The 23,487-nt window shown below is 44.7% G+C and overlaps 1 protein-coding gene across 4 annotated transcripts in view; it reads right to left on the bottom strand.

The window, feature by feature from the left end:
* LOC123516154 (dual oxidase maturation factor 1-like) overlaps positions 1 to 23,487 on the bottom strand; it is a 100,397-nt gene that overhangs the window by 45,465 nt on the left and 31,445 nt on the right. Inside the window, exons 1-2 of one of the 4 annotated variants that reach the window (XM_045275309.1) lie at positions 12,351 to 12,449; positions 9,263 to 9,358 (exon numbers count right to left, since the gene is read on the bottom strand). The gene's annotated coding sequence lies outside the window, so the exon portion shown is untranslated. Of the gene's footprint in view, positions 1 to 5,428; positions 5,566 to 5,730; positions 5,940 to 9,262; positions 9,359 to 12,350; positions 12,450 to 23,487 lie in introns of those variants that run through there. The other 3 variants (XM_045275308.1, XM_045275306.1, XM_045275310.1) reach the window with 3 other exon arrangements.

Genomic DNA, 23,487 nt, shown 5'->3' with positions numbered 1-23,487 from the left:
ACAAGCCGGATTTTTAAGACAGTTTCTCCTTTGAATATACTATAAATCTTACCAATCTATCACTAGAGCCATAGAAATACTCTTTGAAAACACGAGTATTTTCAACTGGAGCCTTTGGAAAACAGTGATGGTGAGAGAGCAGAGCGCTTCAGAATACTGGCCTTATGATGGCGCCATGCACACCTCGCTGACCACAAGCAGTGCGCATCAGAACGCTCCTAATTCACTGACAGGATTTTCGTCTCTAATGTTCATAAGTTTTCATGTCTTTATAATTCAAGTGTTCCGGCGAGCCTGGTTTGTGGTTACCGTGACCGCAACACTCCTCAAAGCAAGGGTGGTAAAACTGTGCTTGTAATAATGCAGCCTAACAAGGAAACGTTTATCTGTGTTCTCTTATCTTGTCACCAAAGTAGCATGAAAATGAAGCATATTTTTCTTGTAGTGTTAAGAGTTCATGATAAATAGAAAGTGCAAGAGTCTTGTCTTAAAGTGATATGCTTTTTAGATAAGTAATTTTGTGTTCTACGATCATTGTGGTTTTCATCAAGATGTCAAAAACTTTACTGATCTTGCCTTAGCTCGTATTACTCCTGGCACTCAGGCGCTTAAACTATTCATAACATTATTTTGACAGGAGAAACTCACAATGACTTTAGGCAAAACTCGAAATCCATAATAAGGAAAAAATCGGAGATGGGAAGATTATTCAGATGGTATTCAAATTTTTTGGCAATTTTCTTTCCAAGTTAAGAATCCCAGTACAACGGGAGGCCAAAAACAGTGATGATGATGGTGGAGGTGCAGTAGTCTGGCTGTGTCCTTCCCACGCGCCGGGCCTCGTAACAAGACGGATGTCACTGGGTGGGTCGACGACCATTACGACCAAGGGAGTATAGGGAGGCGTACTCTCTCCAAGGTTACCAATGCGTCACTGCCCTCATCACTTCACTGCTCTCCTTCCCTTTACCTACGCACTGCAGGTGATCACTTGGCGCTTCAACATAACCACGAGTATATTAGGGTACATTGGAATTTAGACTGACAGAAGCTAAACTCGAGTATAACATCGCCTCACTAGCTGTGTCTTTCCATGCCGGCTGATCTCCACAAGGTTTTCTTTGTCTCGTGAAACACGCTAAAGAAAACAAAGGAGAGACGGAGATTCGTTGATAAATAGGACGAAAGCTTCACTGCCAATCGTCATCTAAAAACACATTTAATTCGAGGACACGCGAGATGATTTCCGCTATCAAGAGAACTGGAGAAGATTTTTTTTGTATTCTTTATGACTATTTTCTCGTCAAATCAACGTCCGAAATATTGGAAACTGCCGGGATACATTGACAAGAAATTAAGACAGAGTAACAAACGGATACAATAACAATGAACCATGATTTACTGAGAACTGAGAACGATGCAGGAATTCAAATGCATGGTGTGTGTGTGTGTGTGTGTGTGTGTGTGTGTGTGTGTGTGGTGGTAGGGAGGGCGGTAAAGGAAATAAAAGAGCGCGTGAGTGGCCTGGTCTGACTGGCTAACAATACAAGGCGGCCCGATCAGGATGTGAACCCTCGCCTGCGACACCCACATCAGCCTTGGTGGTGAGCCCCGCCCCTCGCAGCCCCACCCAACACATCGCATACTTCCTCCTCAAGCCTCCATCCTAACCTCACATCCTCAAACCTGAACCTGAATCTTGCTCCCTTCATTCAAAACCCTTACTGTGAAACTTTAACTCTGACTCATTCATCTCTCTCTCTCTCTCTCTCTCTCTCTCTCTCTCTCTCTCTCTCTCTCTCTCTCTTATATTTGTTCAGTGTTTTATCTTTCATTGTACGTATACGCCCAAACAAAACCTTTCTACACCTACACACTCACCCACCGACACACACACACACACACACCCACCACACACACACACACACACACACACACACACACACACCCTACCTTAGAAGCCACAACTGAAACATCAACGCATTCACAAACTCTTACTTCTCAGATCCTGCTTCTCAAACCACAACCAACTCTTAAACACTACAAAGCTGCAACACCTAATCCAACTCACGAAATTTAAACCCTTATGGCCACTCCTCCTCATCCCTGCCGCCCACACACACACACACACACACACACACACCCACGCTCGCCCACGCACAAGACAGCCCCCAAATTTTCCAGTCGCCACCCACGTCTCGTCCTCCCTAGAGTGTTCTGAGTCAGTGCCAGGGATCGTCAGCTCATGAGGAAGCGAGGGAAGGGATGCAGTGATGACCAAAGAGAGAGAGAGAGAGAGAGAGAGAGAGAGAGAGAGAGAGAGAGAGAGAGAGAGAGAGAGAGAGAGAGAGAGAGAGAGAGAGAGAGAGAGAGAGAGAGAGAGAGAGAGAGAGAGAGAGAGAGAGAGAGAGAGAGCACCTAGGTATGCTATCTACTTACCTACAATCAATCACACACACACACACACACACACACACAATTTTTCTTAAGTTCTACGAAAAATGTGACTGACAGCGTACATATTCCGAAAGGTTTTGTATGTCCTTTGTTTCACCGTAGTCCAGAAGAGGAAGAGTCAACGAGGAGTGGAGGAAGAGGGCGTTGCCTCGGAGAAAACGAGTGATTTAATTGTTGGGAGAGAAGCGGAACTTGTACAAGAGGCGTGGACTCTTATGTAAGCGAGTGGTGACCTGTGGAGCTGAGTGGTGGTGTGTGGGTTTGGGGCATACACGTGGTCTGATGTAGCGTCATATTTTCTAGTTCTACTCATCTGCTTCTGCTTGTTATTCATTCACTACTTTGTGGGCTCGTGCATGTTCCTCTTATGTAAGTGAGTGGTGACCCTGTGGAGCTGAGTGTGTTGTGTGGGCTTGGGACGTACACGTGGTCTGATGTAGTGTTATATTTTCCTCTTGTTAGTTCTACTCCTCTGCTTCTGCTTGTTATTCGCTCACTACTTTGTGTCTCCTCTGTCTCACAACTTTCCAGGGAGACAAAGAGACACAAAGACTGTTCATATAAGTAAGTGAGTGATGTGTTTCCTGTTAGTCTCACAGAAGGGGGGACTTGATTGGGTTCGCTTGGTCTGGTGGGCAGGTGTCACGAGGCAGCCATTGGAACTCAGGTGACAATGGCATCATATCGGTTACCTGCAACTCCACCTTGTAGTCTATAAACGATATTGAAAGGGAAAGAAACTCCGCAGTAATTCCACTTCATCGTGAAATGTCGCTTCTCTCCACAATGGGCCTGCGAATCACAGTTAGGGAAAAGTCGACAGTCATGGAAGCTTGAGATGCAATTTTTGTTTCTTTCCTGCCCGCCATTGTCAGCACCGCACGCCTTGTGTCTTGACTGAGGTCACTGTTGCCCCAGATCGCCTATCTCGAGGGAGTGGGAAGGGTGGTGTCTGGGGGAGGCGAGGCTGAGGCTGCGACATTCTTGGCAGTTTTGTTTCAGGTGATGTTAGGCAAGTTATACCTAGAATTTGATCTTAGATGGTGAAGGATGAAGGACAGGAACGTCACCATTTCAAGGGTAAGGCTTTTCCCCACATAACGTCTTCATAGATTATTTTTCCTCAGTACAACACGAATGCCATCTCTCGTAAAAAACATTGTTACGTTCCTCATATACACACTCGCATTCACACGTACATTAATCTCTCACCTGTACCCACCCACCTGGCCACTCACACTCAGGCTCTGGCTTCATTTAGTACACACACACACACACACACACACACACACACACACACACACACACACACACACACACACACAAGCAGTCTAAAAGTTTCTGCTTTCTCGCCCTGCAGCAGCCATGATGCAAGCTTTACTGATGCCCTGCCTCGACAGTATCTGGTGTGGTGTATGAGAGCTTCATGGCATCATTCCCACGCTGCACCACGGCCCTTCGTATAATAATGTCACTGCTTTCAGCTTGCCAGCCAATGGTCGAGAACATAGCGCTAATCAGCAGGTCGGGCACGGTGAGGCATCTGTTTGGAATGGGTGTAATGAGGCCAGTACTAGTGAGTATGACCTTTTATTAGTGGTGTGACCTGCGACTCAAGGACACGTGGGGGTCTGTCATACCGCCAGCCGCGCTGCATGACGAGCCCCGCGGTGAGGCAAAGAGTAACGCGAGTGCTTCGTGAGAACGTCTGCTCACGCCTCACTCAACACTCATCACTCATCTTGTGATTGGTTTCCATTGGCTCTTCGGATGGCGAGGTTTGGGCGGCCACGGTGGGACGGTTCTCACGTACTGAGGCGTGAGTGGCAAGTCAGCAAGGTGGCGGCTGCCTGGCCAAACACCTCGCCTCTGCACCATCTCATCCAAGGATAGTGAAGGCAACTTCCCATCAATGATCACTATTATCACCACTACCATGGCTCTCACCACTGTGTCACTCTCATCCTCTCATCATCATTTGTCTCCATGCAACCACCACCATCACCACCACCACAGCCACAACAGCTGCCAGCCTTGCAATGAACAATGAGTGCATTTTTTTCCGCCTACAACGCGGCATGAAACGGAGAGGAAAAATTCTTCATTTTCTTTCAGAAGGATGAAATAGAAACAATGAACGGACGGCATGATCGTCGTTCCAAGTGGCTCGTAATCCCGTCCCTGTGGAGCATTACGCCACGCCTCCCGCTCCCCCGCCAGCCGCTGCAGCGTTCACTGGAGCATCTGGGGATCGTGGGGCACTCTCGAGGCTGATCCAATCCACGCCTTAGGTCATGGAGGAAAGTCTGCCCAGCTACATCACAACCTCATCTCGGGAACGTTTATCCGTAGGTAGATAAAGACACAGAGCGTGTAGTCATCAAGACCGGGTGATGCGGCGGAGCTCCATCAGAGTGAAGGTTGGAGGAAGTCTCGAGCAGGACCTGACGCTCATTGAATCATTTATCGCATGACAGAGTGTATCACAGGCCAACACAGGGAATTTTTTCTTTCTCTCTCTCTCTCTCTCTCTCTCATGTAAATAAACACACACGCATGTTTGGTGGACACACGTACACACACGCAGGCTGACCCGGTGTGTCACAGGGTAAACAAGGAAGTGAAGCAGCAAGGTGGAGTCAGGCAGACCTGACGGCGCGCTGGCCCGCCAGACTGACCGCCACATGACGGTGACTCGTGAGAAAGTGCACCGACCAGTCCTCGCCTATGCACCCGAGAGGGAAACTCAGATTTGCGCTCGCACCGCCACGCACGTTGTCACCACACAGGGCAAGTCTTCTCCACCACCACTATCACAATATTACCAGCACATTATCGATGCAATGCAGTCTGTTGTGTTGGAAGCTCCGTAACATACACACAGCGCGTAAACACAACGCCACCAGCCCGCCAGTCTCAGGCCACGCACAAAGGAGCCGAGCTGGCCACGCCGAGAAGTAGGTCAACTCACTTTTAAGTTATCCTGGCGACGCCGCTGACGACACACGGCTAGTTGAAGCCAGACTGCGCGTGCTCTTCGTCCTGCAAGGATTTAATACTTCGGTCGAGTTGTCCAAGGACACACAGCTCACCGCCCGGAAGGCTTCTCGCCCAGCCAATCGCGCCTCTCAGGCCGCCTTCTGACCTCGCCGCCCCGCACACACAGGAAGCTACACGGAAACCCATCTCTGTTTCTCTGCTGCCGCCACAGCGCCACCAGTGCCTCCTGCCCACGCCAGACTGGCCTCACCCTCACCACACATCAACACTCACCATGGCTGCGGCGGAATGAGGTGTGCCCTGCGTCTTCTCGCTCCTGCAGTGCCTGTCGGTCACAGCTTCCTTGCATCCAGTGACAGGCGGTCCCGGAAATTCAGAACCATTTTTTTCGTGAATATAGAAGAAACAAGCACGTTGACATCATAGGAGCCGCCGCCAGGCACCTGCCGTCACCACCACCAGAGCTTCACTAACTCTCTCCGACCCTCCGCCCCGACATACCTCTTACTTAGAAAGAAAGTGCGGCGCAGCGGCTCGCTGGCACGCAATGCACCACAACCCGCACTGGTGGTGACCCGCTCTCAATTTCAGTTAAAGTTTGATTTAACGCATTGATTCCTTTCAGTATGTTAGGGTGTCCAAGGGCGGAAGAAATAGGACACAGGTGCGCGGCGCCATTACACCATCGCGCGAGACCCGGAAGACAAGGAGGAAGACCAAGGGAGGAAGTATGGGGAAGTAATTATGGAGGAGGAACATGTGAGGAAGCGAGTGAGAGCAGACCGCACGAGGCCTTGTGTTTCGTGCTGCGTGAGAGAGAGAGAGAGAGAGAGAGAGAGAGAGAGAGAGAGAGAGAGAGAGAGAGAGAGAGAGAGAGAGATGTGGAAGAGGAGAGGTGGAGGAGAGGAAAGTGTGTGATAGAAGTATTTACTTAGATAAGAATAACAACACCACAGCTGTGTGTGTGTGTGTGTGTGTGTGTGTGTGTGTGTGTGTGTGTGAGAGAGAGAGAGAGAGAGAGAGAGAGAGAGAGAGAGAGAGAGAGAGAGAGAGAGAGAGAGAGAGAGAGAGAGATAGTGCGCGATAACACCACAACCATGTTATACAAACAAACCCAAACATTCCTTCTCTCGTGACCTCAAGCAAGGCGCTTGACTTACTACTTGTGTCACCTGAACAAGTCACTTCACAGGCTCATTGACCTCTATCCAGCCCTAAAAGGAGAGAGAGAGAGAGAGAGAGAGAGAGAGAGAGAGAGAGAGAGAGAGAGAGAGAGAGAGAGAGAGGAGTCAGATTTGAAAGGCAATCAGAAGGTGTGAATTACGTGAGCGGGAGGGAAGAGTAGACGATGCAACGAGGAGGAGGAGGAGACACACAGGACGCTCGCTATGGGGTTGCCAGGCTGGGGAGGACGGTGCCATGACGTAGAGAAAGTACAGTGACTGACAAAGATCCAATGACAGCGTAGTCTATGTGAGGTCTTGAGCCATTAGAGGTAATAGTAGCAAGGTAGCAGTGGTGGAAGGTCACAGCGGGCGCCACGTGCTACTATGAAGGGAGTAGACAAGGTGGATAAGTAGCAGGACTGGTTAGAGGCTTGGTTGAAGAGAACGCTGGATGTAACATCTTCAGTACCAGGACGCGTTTTTATATTCATTCTAGTTACTACTTGTTGATTTTATACAGCCTTAGAGACTTAGGTTAGGTATTAGAATAGTGAAGACTCTGGCCATTAATCCACTGACCTCCATAGACCCTTCCCAATAAGATGGTCTAATTATACGCAAACATCACTGCAAAAATGCGTCTCAGTATGAAGGGGGTTAAATGATGGTAGAGAAAGAACTGATGAAAGGAAATTTTTGATACTCAGCAGCCTACCTGATTGTCAAGTATTCATTCCATCAGTTAAGAGAAATAAATCTTTTAACGCTTGATTCGAATTCTTAAAATCTTTGTTCTCCCATTAGCACTCAATTCAAAAGCAATAGACGTGATTTGCTGGATTATTATGGGTATTTTTATCTACAATGAGACGTTCTTTGTTAAACTTATCACCTGTATCATGAAAGCACTGCTGACAATCTCATTGTATCCCACTAGTGCCTATATTGTTGAGAAAAAGGTGGCAAATGTCTCAGAATATGGATCGCAATGTTTGGAGAGCTCGCTGCCGAACAGTGACACGAAAGTTTGTGTTCCAGAAAGACACTAGTGCAAGGAAATATGAACTACTGTAGAAAATAGGGAGGAAAAAGAAACAATACAGGAATAAAAGGGAAAAATCGATCCACACAGGTTATAAAAGAAAATGGACATTGTGTGCAACTTCTGGAAAATAAGAGAAAACTAAAAGAAGAAAAAAGAAGAGAAAAAAGGGAAGACATTTACAGTAGAAGCCAAGATGTGTTCAGGAGGCGTTGCTGTAAAGGGCAAAGCTGAGATGAGAGTAAATCTGAAAAAAAGTGAAAGCGAGGCAGAGAAACAAGAATTAGAGGAGAAATAGAGAGAGAGAGAGAGAGAGAGAGAGAGAGAGAGAGAGAGAGAGAGAGAGAGAGAGAGAGAGAGAGAGAGAGAGAGAGAGAGAGATCGCAAGCACTGCCCTCCAACCTTTCACAAATTGAGATTAGATAGTGCATTGTGTATCAGTGTTTACCATTCCCCGTGAACGATTAAGGCGCCGGTCGAGCTGACAATACTCGCATCATATCACCATTCCCGGGGCAGATCGGCCGATGCGCCACCGTCTGATGCATTTCAACTTCAGGTCTTCCGGTCGTACGCGCGCTGAATGAAAGCTTAAGCGAGTGAAAGGAAGATGATAAACAAAGCTACGTAATATACCTAATCTCTTCAGTACCAGGACGCGTTTTCATATTCATTCTAATTACTATTTGGTGACTTTATACAGCTTCAGAAACTTATGTAGGGAATAAAATAGTGAAGATTATAGCCATTAATCTTCTGACCTCCATAGAGCCTTCCTAATGTCAATAAAATCGTCTAATCTTACTAAAAAATCAAGGTAAAAATACATATCAGTACTGAATGAGTTAGTTAATCAAGTGAAGTAAAAAAAAAAATGATGGTGAATAAATAAGAGCGCCAGAAACTTGATTTATTAGGAGATAAGAAATAGGAAAAACGAAAAATGAAGAGGTAAAGCAAAGTAGTAAACAAATAAACGTTAAACATTTGTCTCATTAAAAATAAAACGATAAATGAAGACAAAAAATAATTACTGAAAATAAAAAAATGAACGCCAAATACATAGTTGCTTAAAATCCTAACAAAAAAAAAAAAAAAATCAAGTAAAGGAAATATAATATAAAAGAAATAAAGTAAATCAATAAAATTAAGAAGGGCTTAGCCAGACAATTCCTTCATTAGAACTCCGTAATGAATAAAAGAACAAACCTAATAATTATCTCTCTGTTCTTTATACACACGTTGTCCTTCAGTCGACACAGGTTCACAGTTTTCCTTCATCCATCACCGTCTCTGCCTTCCTTCCTTCCTTCTTTCCTCCCTCGTCTCATCCTCTCACACGTTCATCTCTCCTTTCATTCTCGTCAACGCTCCTGTTCGCCAAGGTCTTAGCGATGTCCTATGGCGGCCAAGGAGACTTTTCTAATGATGAATGAACACTGAGGAAGTGGAGAGAGAGAGAGAGAGAGAGAGAGAGAGAGAGAGAGAGAGAGAGAGAGAGAGAGAGTGTGTGTGTGTGCTGGGTTGGCAAAGATGTAGGAGAGAAGGAGGGAGCCCAGCGTTGCGCCCTCGCACAGCCACGACCTTCTCTCTTTACCTTGAAGGCTTGGGGGGTGGGAGTCAGTGTGGCCAGCCTGCCTGCTTCCCTTATTTTTCCATGCCTTCATTCTCACTACCAATCCTCCTTCACTCTCTGCAACAAGAATATTTATCAACCCCTTTAGTACCATGACGCTTTTTCAAATTCATTCTGCTTACAATTTGGCTGTTTTATACAGCTTCAGAAACTTATGTGGGGATTAAAACAGTGAAGACTCCGAACATTAATCTTCTGACCTCCATAGATGCTTTCAAATTTGAATAAAATCGTGTAATCGTACCCAAAACTCAAGGTAAAAAAACGTCTTAGTACTGAAGGAGTTCAATGGTTTCCTTGCACGACGATGTTACATGAAAAAATCCTGGTCTAGTTATGAATGCATCTAAACGAGCCATTTCTTCCCTCCTTACGCGTCAGCCAGCGGATGAAGATAGGAAAAGTTAGGACGCCACATCATAGACACAAGTGCTATAGTGGTCTCATTATTTCCTGGTGTGCCCGTGTAATCGTTTCATCACAAGACAATGTAGTATGAAATCCTCAACGAGCCACTTCTTCCCTCCTTGCGTGTCTGATGAGAAGAGGGAAAGCTATTTTCTCATTATCACAGACAAGTGCTAATCAACTCCTTAAAGCCTCGTGTGTCTAGCTGGTCTCTGGGGACACCTGGTGTGTTGGTTTGTTGGTGCGCCGTGCTGTGTTGTATGCGCTATATTCAGTAACGCTTCTCTCTCTCACCGTGACCATTTTCAAGGACTAGAAAGACCATTAGTTAATTTCTAAAGAGTATTTTTCCTGTTGATAATGCAGAAAACTTGTTAACAAATCACTAGAATTACAGAAACATCCTTAAAAACCCGTGCCACTTCAACTAGAGCCCTTTGAAAAGAGTGAAGGTGCAGCGCGGAAGTGTTTCAGAATCTGGGTGTATATCTCAGGGGCAGAGGTGTGTGTGTGTGTGCCGGGCGTGCCAAGGAGGTGGGAGTGTCATCACATGAATGGTTCCACTTTCACCAGCTCAACTTTCTCGTCTCTCGTCTCCTCTCATTTTCTCTTCGCCTCTCCTTACCCATCCTAGTAATATGAACGCCTCTCTTGCTTCCACTCCTCACCTCTGCACTTATTTTTGTTCCTATCTCTATTGTTGCTTCCTCTTTTGTCTTCTGTCTTCTCATATCCCCCGGCATGATCTATTGTTTCCTTTCCATCTCTTCTCCTTTCATGCTCTTTTTTTTTCCTGTACTTTGCCTTCTTTGTTCCTTATTTTTACCTTCTATTTTGGAGTTGCTACCTTATTCTATTTTCCTTTTCCTAGTTCCCTGTCTTTCTCGTTTCTCTTTCTATACTCTCACTATCATTCCTTTCTTAGTCTCTCTCTTCATCGTATCTTCCTCACTCGGTCCTCCTTCCATCCTTGCACTAGTAAACCCTCATTCTCTATCTCTCCACTGTTCCTTCCTTCTTCCTACTTCCATTCTTGCAACATACATTATTCTCTTATTCTCCTTCATCCTCCTTCCATCCTTGCATCACTCACTCCTCTCGTGTTCTCTCTTTTCTTCCCCGGCTCCTCCCTCCTGCCGTCGCCCGGGGCCCTTCCTCGCCGTGACCTTGCTCCACCAACGCCTCACAGTTCCGCGTTGGCCACATTCGAGCGCCGCTGGATGGATGGGTCGCGCTTTACGAATGTGTTAGGAATGTGACACGTGGAAAGGATGGGTCATTGGGGGTTTGGGTATAGTGAACCGGGAGAATTGAAGGTGGTGGTAGTGGTGGTGGTGGTGGTGGTGGTAGTGGACGAGTGAGGGGGACGTGGTATTGATAATGGTGGTGGTGATGGTGGGTGGTGGTGGTGGTGGTGGTGGTGGTGGTGGCAGTGACTTTTACTATAATTGGCTGTGACGTTAAGATCCCTTGATGACGTAATACCACATATCATCATCCCGGTGTTAATAGATTGTAACTTACACTGTGGTAGTAATGAATTAAAACACACTCTCTGATAATGAACTAATATTTCCAAGTAGTGACGTGAACACCCAACAATATAAGCCACCAAATAAAACTAAACTAAAAAAAAAGATACACGAAACTCAGAAAAAAAAAAAAAATGAAAGCTGTGATAATGATGACAGCGGGGAGGAAGTACAGTACAGAAGCAGCGGCGGGGGTAGTGGTGAGGGTGGTAATGGAGGTAATGGTGGTGGCGGTGGAAGTGATAATGGGACAGGTAATGGCACTGAAGAAGGAATAATGGGGGGAACACAATGGCACTGCAATCAAGCGTCAACTCTTTGTCACGTTTGGCACTGGCCGCGGTGGGAACCTGGAGGCGGGCCGGGGTCAGGGTTAAGGCGGGGTTTCCTCTCACGACGGAGGCACGGAATGAGGCGGGAAAGGTAAGGGAAGGAAAGCTGGGAGAGACTTGCTACTGACGAAGGGTGGTGGTGGTGGTGGTAGTGGCGGAAAATACAGTGAAATACGCAATGACTGAGTTGGTGAAAGTTTGCCATTCAATCAAAACAAGAGGGATCGTTTGGGAGGAGGTGGTGGTGGTGGTGGTAGACAGAAAGAGATGTGTTGTTGTTATTGTTATTGTTATTATTGTTGTTGTTGTTGACACAGACTGCTTATCGAAACTTTACCCACAGGAGACAGTATTTTCCCACTACCCAACACAAACACCACAAACACTCTCTAACAGTCTTCATGTATAACTTCCCAGCCTTCATTATACAACACCTTAGGGAACAAATAACCACATCTTATCACAGCAAGACTCGTTTAGATCATGCAGGACACAGACTCATCAGGACAGTCTTACTTAACTTGGAACAGATAAGATTGAAACATATTGGCCATTTAACCCCTTCAGTACCATGACACGTTTCCATATTCATTCTGCTTACTATCTGGTGATTTTAAACAGCTTCCAGATTAAAAGAGTGAAGACTGTGGCCATTGATCGTCTGACCTCTATAGACCCTTCCTAAGGTCAATAAAATTATCTAATTGTACACAAATCTCATGGTAAAAATGTGCCTCAGTATTGAAGAGGTTAAAGTATGAAAGGACACGTACTCACCAAGTGTATGGATGGTGGTGAAGTGGTGGTGATAACAATGGTGATGCGAAGGCCACTTGCATACATATCAACACCACGTCGTCGCCAGCGGCCCGTATACTGGTGAGGGACAAACTTGGCGGTGAGGTAACGAGAGTCAACATCGCCAAGGAAATGTTTGCTTGAACAGTATAAGATGTTAGGGACGATGAGTAAGGAAGATAGATCTGTATATTGTACTAGCGTGCGTCATCCACCCCCCCTCTTTTCTCTCTCTCTCTCTCTCTGATTAAAAGTCGCTCTAATACAGAATCCAACACGGTCTTATTTTTTTCCTTTCTTTCAGCAAGCGAGCATACCAGACGCTGAGCAGCCAAGCAGTGTTAATGGGACGTGGGAAAATACACCCGCTCTAAATAGTCGCGTGCAACTTTAGTCACAAGATGCAGGTCTGTGGTGGTTGTGGTGGTGGTGGTGGTGGTGGTGGTGGTGGTGGTGCAGAGAGATGCTTGCGTCACCCAGTTATTGGATCAGCTGAGTCTGAGTTGGTGGGTGTGGCTTCTAATTGTGTCACTCTATGTGTGTGTGTGTGTGTGTGTGTGTGTGTGTGTGTGTGTGTGTGTGTGTGTGTGTGTGTGTGTGTGTGTGTGTGTGAGAGAGAGAGAGAGAGAGAGAGAGAGAGAGAGAGAGAGAGAGAGAGAGAGAGAGAGAGAGAGAGAGAGAGAGAGAGAGAGAGAGAGAGTATAGATTTTCGACTTGCCTGCAGACACACACACACACACACACACACACTCACACACATACTATGTCTCTCTCTCTCTCTCTCTCTCTCTCTCTCTCTCTCTCTCCTTCTCTTAGCACTCTCATTATCTCATTTTCCTCTCTTGCGCACTCTTATTACATGTTTTTCCTCCTGGTTTTTCCTCCTACGCCCTTCTCATCCATTATCCTTACATCCTTTTTGTAATTTTTCCCTCAGTATCCTTGGCCTTCGTGTCTGTACCCTTTCCCACCCTCTTTTCACCTCACACCCTCCTTTGCTGCCTTCTATCCTTCACTCTTGTCTTATCAAGCTATTACATTCACTCTACCCAAGTCTTCCCTCTCTCATGATGCTTCATCACACTCTTGTCCTCGTCTTTCTTTCATACTGCAAGCCAAGCACGTTCTCTTCTTCACCCAATGTTACCTTATCACGTTCTTCTCCCGACCATCCCCTTCTCTTTCTTTCTCTTACCTCTCTTCCTTACCCCGCCCTTCGCCTCCTCCTTCTCCTCCTCCTCCTCTTCCTCCATCTCCTCCACACATCCGTCTTACACCGACCTTCAGTGGCGTGCAACGAGAGGGAATCCAGGAAATAAACAACTCGGGTGGTAATCTACGGAAGGCGGTGGAGTCAGCTGATGATAGGGTAAAGAACGGCAGCTAAAGAAAACGGAGAAGAAAGAAGAGTGATTGTAAAAAGTAGATGTTAATGTGAGTGTTTGTCTGGTTTATGAGTGAGTTTGTTGGGGAGGAGGGTTTTCTTGTTTGGTTTAGTTGTCTTCTATTGATTTTCTTTTTGGTGGTGTGTGAAGAAATGTGTGAATGAATGGTGTGATTTTTTTATGTTCTCCTATTCCTACTCTCTCTCTCTCTCTTTCTCTCTCTCTTGGTATATATTTCTCGTCCCTCTGCCATCATTCATTAATCGTATGTAACATTAAAACTAAGAAAATAATTAAAATATATGAATAACACAATGCATATGATTTTTACCAACCCACCTTTCTCTCTCCCTCTCTCTTTCTCAGCCGAAGTGGTAATGGTGGTGGTGATGGTGGTTGTGATAATGGAGCGACATCCCTTGCATTTTTGTGGCCTGAATACTTCACTCATGCTTAAACACTTGCCTTGTATCGCCCCCAGCACTCCAGATGTAGCCAGCCCTTTCCAGTTGTCGCCGTTCGTACCAGGCAGCCCAAAGTGTGTTGACAGGCACTGCTAATTCAAGCCAAGCCACGCCCCATCCCTTCCCTCCAGGACGTTTCTAGGTGGCGGGAGGGAAGAGGAGGAGTATGATAATAAGGTCGAGGATAAGAGCAGGGGTAGAATTAATGTGATATGCAATAGTGAATAGTTACTGTCTCTGTGCTACTACTACTACTACTACTACTACTACTACTACTATTACTATTACGAAGAAGAAAAAGAAGAAGAAGCAGAGGAAAAAGATGAGGATGAGAAAAAGAAATAGACGAAAGAGAGAAACGAGAACCAAGAATAGAGGTAGAATTAATATAATATGAATAGTAAATAGCCACTATATCTCTGCACTACTACTACTACTACTACTACTACTACTACTACTACTAAAAGAAGAAAAGAAAAGAAGAGGATGATGATGGTGAGTAAGAGGAGAAAAGGAAGGAAAAGAAAAGGCGTAAAAATTAACAAAAACCACACAACAGTAGCCCTGGCTCAAAAAAAAAAAAAAAGAAGGAAGCAAAAAGAGGAGATGCAGGAGAAGGTAAAGGAGGAGGAGGAGGAGAAGGAAAAAAAAGAAAAAAAAAGACAACAAAAAGAAGGGAAAGAAAAAAAATAACACAAAACAACACAAGAGGAAAAGAAGTACACACATAATGACAAGAAATGAAACAGTAAGATAATGATACACAGAGAAGGAACATTAAGCATACGAACAAGATAAACACGATAGGAAATAGAAAAGGATGATAAAGGAAGGATCAACAGCGAGGCGTGAGGGAGAGAATATTTGTGTCCTCGGAGCAACCTTGACCCCAGCCACTGTGTGTGTGTGTGTGTGTGTGTGTGTGTGTGTGTGTGTGTGTGTGTAGACTGTTGAAGACATTGTACTTTGTCTTATCTATTTGTTCATGTCTCTGTGTCTGTCTGGAGAGAGAGAGAGAGAGAGAGAGAGAGAGAGAGAGAGAGAGAGAGAGAGAGAGAGAGAGAGAGCTGCAATAAGTACTAGTGTGTATACCCAGGAGGCTTTTAGTCAAGTTCTGTCCCCTGTTCCTTCAACTTTCACCACCATCACCACTACTACCACCACCACCACCACCACCACTAGCGCCACCACCCTCACGCCCTGCCTCTCTCCCAACCTCTCCTCTTCCTTCTCACATTCCACGAAGCTAAAAATAACTACAATACATCATTCCCCTTAATTTTCTCCCTCAGTTTCTTTATTCTCTCTCTTATTTTCACTCTTTTCATTCAAATTCCCTCCCTCTATTGCTCATCCAGTTCAATTTATTTATTTTTCTTCCTTTTTTGCGCTTTTTAATTTCCTCTCTATTCAGTATTCTTTAATTGATATTTTCTCTCCCTTCTTTGTAAACGACCTTAACTTTTCATTTCCTCTTCTATGTATTTTTTATCATGCAATTCCTCCTCTTTCCCAAAACAACCCTCACATTTCTATACCCTTCCTATATTCCCCTGAGTCCTTTTACCCTCCCTCACTCCTCCCCTTCCTTCTTCCCTCCCATCCTCCCTTGCCAGACATCAGGGAGTAGGAGGCAGGGACTGGAGGCAGGGAGGTTTTGACCCTTACTCAACCCAATCCGTGAGGCAGACAGTCAGGTATTTTGGCCCTGAACGCGAGAGCCCACGTGGAACTCTTAGCATTTCCTGTTGTGTGTGGTGGGTCCTGGCTGGTTGTTGGGGGGGGAAAGAGGAAGAGAGAGAGAGAGGCTGTGGAGGGGCTGACTCGATGATGTGGAGTCAGGGAGAGGGAAAGGTGAAGGGTGATAGAGGGAAGGGAACGAACATGGTAAAGATGTGAGAGATGTTAAGGAGGCATGGAAGCGAGTGTGGTTCATAGTGGTGCAGGTGTTGTGTTGTGTTGCTGAAAGGTTGATAGCAGCAGAGAGAGAGATAGATAGATAGAGATAGATAGATAGATAGAGAGAGAGAGAGAGAGAGAGAGAGAGAGAGAGAGAGAGAGAGAGAGAGAGAGAGAGAGAGAGAGAGAGAGAGAGAGAGAGAGAGAGAGAGAGAGAGAGAGAGAGAGCGTTATATGACCTCAGTACTGTGACACAAGAGAAACAGTAAGTCAGTCACCCTCACGTGCATAACAAAAACAAAACAAAAAAGAAGTGAGGCAACAAAATGAGAGAAGATACACAAACATTGCACTCCACTATCGTTATCTGTTAGTGTTGAGTGAAGCGTGGTTACTGCGGTGCCTTGATAACCCGGCCACGTACAGCAGTTTGGTGTCAGGCAAAGACATCTGGCACCAGCAGGCTCACAGGCTCACCACAACACGGGAAGACCTGCACTAACGCTAGCTAATGTCTACTGGTGAATGATTGTACGTAACCCTGGTGTCTGTGTCTACCTCTTCCACTACTTTCATTGGTGTTTTCTTGGTTAACCTCTCCAGTATCACGTTTTCATATTCATTCTACTTACTATTTGGTGATTTTATACAGCTTCAGAAACTTATGTGGGAATTAAAATAGTGAAGACTCTAGCCATTATTTTTCTGAGCTCCGTATACCTTTACTAATGTCAATAAAATCGTCTAATCATACCCCAAAACTCAAGGTAAAAATGCGTCCTAGTACTGAAGGGGTTAATGAACGGATGAGCCTACTGTCCTTAAAGAGAAGAGTATTGTGATATCTACCATACTAATCTGTTTTTTTTTTCTTTCTTTTCTTGTGTCTTTGGTTGGTCTCATTTTCGCCTTCACGCCTTCTTTCCTTCAAAAAGCAAGTATTAAGACGTCCGTAAAACTAAACCTGCCATTATCTTTTTACTCTCTTATCTTTTATCATCTACTTTATTTCAAGAGCTGTAAAATTCGAAGCTTTTCCCTTCTTTTCTCTCCCGTCTTCATTCAGGCATTAATAAAAACAATGTAAGAGATTTAAATGTATCAAGATATTTGTCCCTGTCTTTTGGCAAACTCTCAGACCTGCAAGGGAACTGGCAACTAAGTGGGCCTTTAGATATATTTTTTGTTGCCCTTGGCCGGCTTTCCCATCTTACATAAAAAAAAAACATTCTTCATTTATAGAAAAATTATATCAATCTCGTATAGACACAACCTAGATAGCAGTGTTCGCGTGCCTTCATACAAACACACCAACTAACCGAGTGACGGAGATTGACAGCCGGTATTATTATGACGCTTCACGCCTATCCCTGACAATGGGGGTGGCTGACTTAACACACACACACACACACACACACACACACACACACACACACACACACACTTATCCATGAGCCCAGGGTCAGCACTCGGCGGTGACTGGCAAGGCCTCCCAGGGTGTTGTACTTGGCAGGTCTTGGTACAGTTAGTTCAGCAGCACTATTGAGTTGAGGCGCCACCTTCGTTATTTACTTAGTGACCGGCGGTGGCGTGGCCTTGAGGTAAGAGTGTTAAGGTGGATTCTGACACCTGCCCACCTTCTTAAACATAGGAAAGAAGTGGGTTTTAACTAGACCATGACATCCCCACTTGCGAATCTTTGTACTGGCTTCATATAAATTGTTTAGGCTTGCATGTTTTTGTATTTTTCAGTAGCTTGCTGGGGAGAAGTTGTCTTTCCTCTCCTCTCCCTCTCCCCTCTAGCTAGTTGTCCTTGTGAGCGGTGAATGAGCGAAACGGATAAAAAAAATCGGGTAAACAAGAACCACAAAAACTCGTTACTGCTAAAGTCACTGAAAAGAGAAATAGTTTAATGGGTCTTAATTCCGGATCCGCTGCCTCACGCACTGCACCAGTTATGCGACGTCTCTCGACAACAGTGGCTCCTTTTTTCTTCACTGGACTCTTTCCAAGAATGCTACCGAGAGAAAGGAGTCTGTACTTATTGCTCCAGGATTCCACAGTCCCGTCCTTCCTCTGACGTTTATTTCACATACTCACAAAGCAGCACACAGATAGAACAAACAACAGCAGACTACTTTTTTAACGTTATGTAGGATAAATGTTTCATAAAGAACAAAACACGAAAGGAAAAGGTATGTCTGCTGTTCCTCTATAATCTAAATGACTGTAGTGGCAGGGAGTGGTCTCAAGGATAGGATAACTTGAATGACAACAAGGAAGTAAGCAGGTTCTGTTCATGCAAATGAATAGCGCAAAACTGGACCTTGCATTTCAATCACTAAAAACAAAGGAGGCACTTATATATGCTCCTACAGTTTTCGTAGTTCTCGTCTCGTCTCTCGCACACACAAGGGAGAAGAAATACACCAGCGTTGACCTTCAGAAAGCCAAATGAGGAACTGTCTCACAACGAACTCGTAACATGTCCCTCCGATGCTCACCATGCAGAAACAGATCGCCACAAGGACCTTCACTCTCATCGCAGCAGCTCAGTAGATGGAGTGCGTGGAGTGGCCCCCCCACCGAAGTCCTGTCATCACCGCAAGGACCTCTATACTTCTCGTCAAGGCTCAGTGACCACCTATCGAAGCATGTATGGGCTGTGAAGAATCAATGCTCATGACTCGTGTTTCTGCTTTATCCGTATCGATAGAATGTACACAATTACGGAAACTTTTAGAGACAATATAGTGGAATGTTATGGTAATGTACTCCTAATGACTTGCTGATGAATGGAAGCGTTCTTACAGTTCCACCGAGAATTGTTACACAGGAATTAATCGATACTACTAATAGTTTTCTAAAGTATTGGTGGTTTTCCGTATTCCTTGTGCTTGTAACGTGTGAGAATAGAAGTCAGGAGAATTGTTCTACACTCTATACCAAATCTGATTCAACATAAGACTCTCTCAATAAGTGGAAACATAACAACTTCCCACTGACGACTTCAATTAGAGTTAATGTGCTGAACTTTTAAAATATCAGTAGCTGCGTAATAAGGCATTATAAAAAAAAAAAAATAAATAAAAAGATAGTCTACACAGTTACTATCTTTGGGAATTTGCCTCTCAGTTTTAATTTGTAATAGTTCAACAGTGAAAGAAATAGTCCTTCAATTTTCAAGATTTCACAGTTTCTAGAAATAGAGAATGTGTGGACCATGAACCCTTTTCCTTTGCCTTGGTACGAGGTCTGTAGTGACTCGGTAGTGTGTGTGTGTGTGTGTGTGTGTGTGTGTGTGTGTGTGTGTGTGTGTGTGTGTGTGTGTGTGTGTGTGTGTGTGTTTCATTGTTTGATCTGCTGCAGTCTCTGACGAGACAGCCAGACGTTATCCTAGGGAACGAGCTCAGAGCTCATTATTTCCGATCTTCGGATAGGCCTGAGACCAGGCACACACCACACACCGGGACAACAAGGTCACAACTCCTCGATTTACATCCCGTACCTACTCACTGCTAGGTGAACAGGGGCTACACGTGAAAGGAGACACACCCAAATATCTCCACCCGGCCGGGGAATCGAACCCCGGTCCTCTGGCTTGTGAAGCCAGCGCTCTAACCACTGAGCTACCGGGAAAGAGGCGGCGGAAATGTGTGTGTGTGTGTGTGTGTGTGTGTGTGTGTGTGTGAGTATGTGTGTGTGCACGCGATAAAATTTTACACACACACACACACACACACACACACACACACACACACACACACACACACACACACACACACACATTTCCGCCGCCTCCTTCCCACGGACACTTCCCCTCCTGTCATGTTCTTCGTTGCTTCCTTCCCTGTTTTTCTTGGCGTTCCGTGAAATCCTTCCGCATACCTTAATAATATATTCCCTGAGTGCTTGCGTGGCGTGAGTGCGTGCTTGGCTGCGTTTGAACAGGAAGAGAATTACTTTAACGAACAAGAATGGTGAAAGTCGCTGTAAGATCTTCATATCCGTAGCACATGTGTCATTTAACTCCTTCAGTACTGGGACGCATTTTTACCATGAGTTTCGTGTATGATTAGACGATTTTATTTGCATTAGGAAGGGTCTATGGAGGTCAGAAGGTTAATGGCCAGAGTGTTCACTGTTTTGATGCCTGTATAAGTTTCTGAAGCTGCATAAAATCACCAAATAGTAAGCAGAATGATATGAAAGCGCGTCATGGAGCTGAACGGTTTAAAGAATTGTATACATCAGTCATACACTCATTTTAAAAGGCAAAAGGCCACGGTTCTAGTTTAGCTCCATTTTTTTCTTTCATCGTAATGCAAATCAAAGCTTCCGTGATCTTATCAATTAATGTGTCAAGTTTTTATCTATTTTTCTTTTCTTTTTAACTTCCTGCTAATGATGATATTGATTCTAAACAGCTTCCTTTGACATAATGCATTCAAGTGTGCTATAATGACGATGTTTCTTCCGATTTTATTAATAACTTTTCCTGTTATTGCTCCTCTTCCTCCTCCTCTTCTTCCTGTTTATTTTCCTTCCTCCTCCTCCTCCTCCTCCTCCTCCTCCTCCTCCTCCTCCTCCTCCTCCTCCTCTTAATTAACCACTACTACCACCATTACTACTGAAGCTTTTCCTCCTTTCCCTTTTCCTTGTCTGCATATTACGATATCGTTCGAGAAAGGAAAAAGTAAAATCAACGAGGAAGCGGCAAAAGGAGGAAAATGGAGGAAAATTATCATGGTGGAGGAGGAGGAGGAGGAGGAGGAGGAGGAGGAGGAAGAAGAAGAGGAGAAGGACGAGGATGACAACAAGGACAAGAACAAGAGAAAGCAGGAAACGTGCTTGGCGAGGATAAAGAATACAAGTAACGAGTGACAAATAAATGTAATCAGACCTGACGAGAAAACAGGAAGGTAAAAGACCAGAACAAAATGAAAAAATAAAGAAAAATAAAGAAAAAACATAGGAAAAATAATGAGTAAATGACAGGAGAGTGTGGAAGTAGAATAGAATAAAGAGAGTATAATTATGAGTGGGAATGTTATGTAGTGTTTCTCTTGAGTTCGTGCCTAAAGTTAGAGTTGTAGTGAGAGTGAAAGTGAGAGTGAAAGCAAGAGTAAGAGTGAGGGAGAGAGAGACGGAGGAAGGAAAAAAAAATTATCTCATCCTGTACTTAACATTACTGATAACACACATTCTCTCTCTCTCTCTCTCTCTCTCTCTCTCTCTCTCGTCCTTGCGTGCGTGTCTGCGTGCGTTTGCGGTGTCGTTAAACAGTACAAAGAATTCCGTGGCAATGTGACCTTTTTTTGTGTGTGTCACGTCTTAATAGACCTTGACCCTCTACACACACACACACACACACACACACACACACACACACACACTGGCGAGGAATGAGGAAGGTCAAGGTGGCAGATTCAAATACACTTTAATGTCTCTTAACTCCTTCAATGCTGGGACACATTTTTGCATGAAATTTGTGTACGATTAGAGCATTTTCTCGACATTAGGAAGGGTCTATGGAGGTCAGAAGATTAATGGCCACAGTCTTCACTATTTTAATTCCCCATTTAAGTTTGTGAAGCTCTATGAAATCACCAAATAGTAAGCAGAATGAATATGGAAATGCGTCATGGTACGGAGCGGTTAATTAAAACTCCTTAATGAACGATCCTTTGATATATACTTTGACGAATCAAGAAAGAAAAACATATATACCTCAAGATATTTCTATATATGACTACCCTTAAACGAAAAAAAAAAAAAAGAAACTCTGTGATGAAAATGTGTACAATAATGCAATGAAGGAATTGAAACTAAGCTAAGGTCTATATTCTACCTTAGCTCCTTCACCACGACTATTTTCCAAGGACCACAGGGATAATCAGCTGGGTTTTCAAGAGTGTTTCTCCAATTAATAACAGAAATCTTGCCACTCTGCCTGTAGAACCATAAAAAAAAAACACCTTAAAAAAAACTCGTATCAATTTCAAATAAAGCCTTTTGAAATAGTGGAGGTGAAGCAGAGAAACGTTTGAGAATACGGGCCTTATAACTCACAGTGATGAAAGCAAGGTAAGAAACGGACGAAGGTGCGTGAGTGGGAGAGAGGGAGGGCGTGAGTGGCTGCGGAGATCAATGTGTGTCAGAGTGAGGAGAAAATAAATCTGTAAGAGGCGCAACATCACTGCCAGGTGTGTGTGTCTGAGTGTGTGAGTGTATGTGTGTGTGTGTGTGTGTGTGTGTGTATCAGAGGCACCCAAATGAATCAGTGCAGCAATAAAGGTCAATGCGTCGTGTTTCGTAATGCTAACCTTGTCTCAGGTGAAAGGGCGCCCTCGTGACCCGCCAAGTACACGTAGGGGTGGCAGTAGTGGTGGTGGTGGGGGTGGTGGTGGTAAGGCATTGTTTGGTGATTCTGTGTGGTGGTGGTGGTGAGAATTAAGAGATGTGGTTGTTAATTTTCTCTCTCTCTCTCTCTCTCTCTCTCTCTCTCTCTCTCTCTCTCTCTCTCTCTCTCAGATAAAAAAAATATAGAATATCAAGTTTTATCATGAAATCAATCACTAAAACCACACACACACACACATACACACACGCGCACACACACTGACACACACTGACACACACACACACACACACACACACACACACACACACACACACACACACACACACACACACACACACACAAAATGAGATGAATAAATAAACCACCGAAACAATTCACATCGGAAAAAAATAGAGAGAAAAAAATATAAACAAAACCACACAAATATGATGAAATGTTATCTAATCTATATTAGACTGTGTGTGTGTGTGTGTGTGTGTGTGTGTGTGTGTGTGTGTGTGTGTGTGTGTGTGTGTGTGTGTGTGTGTTTGGAGATGAAGGTCAAAGAAAATGGGCGTCGTTCCTATTCCCTCTTTCAGAAAACAGAAGAACAAACACAATGGATATTACGAACGGTGGAAGCAGAGAGAGAGAGAGAGAGAGAGAGAGAGAGAGAGAGAGAGAGAGAGAGAGAGAGAGAGAGAGAGAGAGAGAGAGAGAGAGAGAGAGAGAGAGAGAGAGAGAGAGAGAGAGAGAGAGAGAGAGAGAGAGAGAGAGAGAGAGAGAGAGAGAGAGAGAGAGAGAGAGAGAGAGAGAGAGAGAGAGAGAGAGAGAGAGAGAGAGAGAGAGAGAGAGAGAGAGAGAGAGAGAGAGAGAGAGAGAGAGAGAGAGAGAGAGAGAGAGAGAGAGAGAGAGAGAGAGAGAGAGAGAGAGAGAGAGAGAGAGAGAGAGAGAGAGAGAGAGAGAGAGAGAGAGAGAGAGAGAGAGAGAGAGAGAGAGAGAGAGAGAGAGAGAGAGAGAGAGAG

This window comes from Portunus trituberculatus, chromosome 40 (assembly GCF_017591435.1).
Source record: "Portunus trituberculatus isolate SZX2019 chromosome 40, ASM1759143v1, whole genome shotgun sequence".
In the NCBI taxonomy this organism is placed as follows: domain Eukaryota; kingdom Metazoa; phylum Arthropoda; class Malacostraca; order Decapoda; family Portunidae; genus Portunus; species Portunus trituberculatus.
Note: the sequence above shows the minus strand (reverse complement) of the source record. Positions and strands in the feature narration are given on the sequence as shown.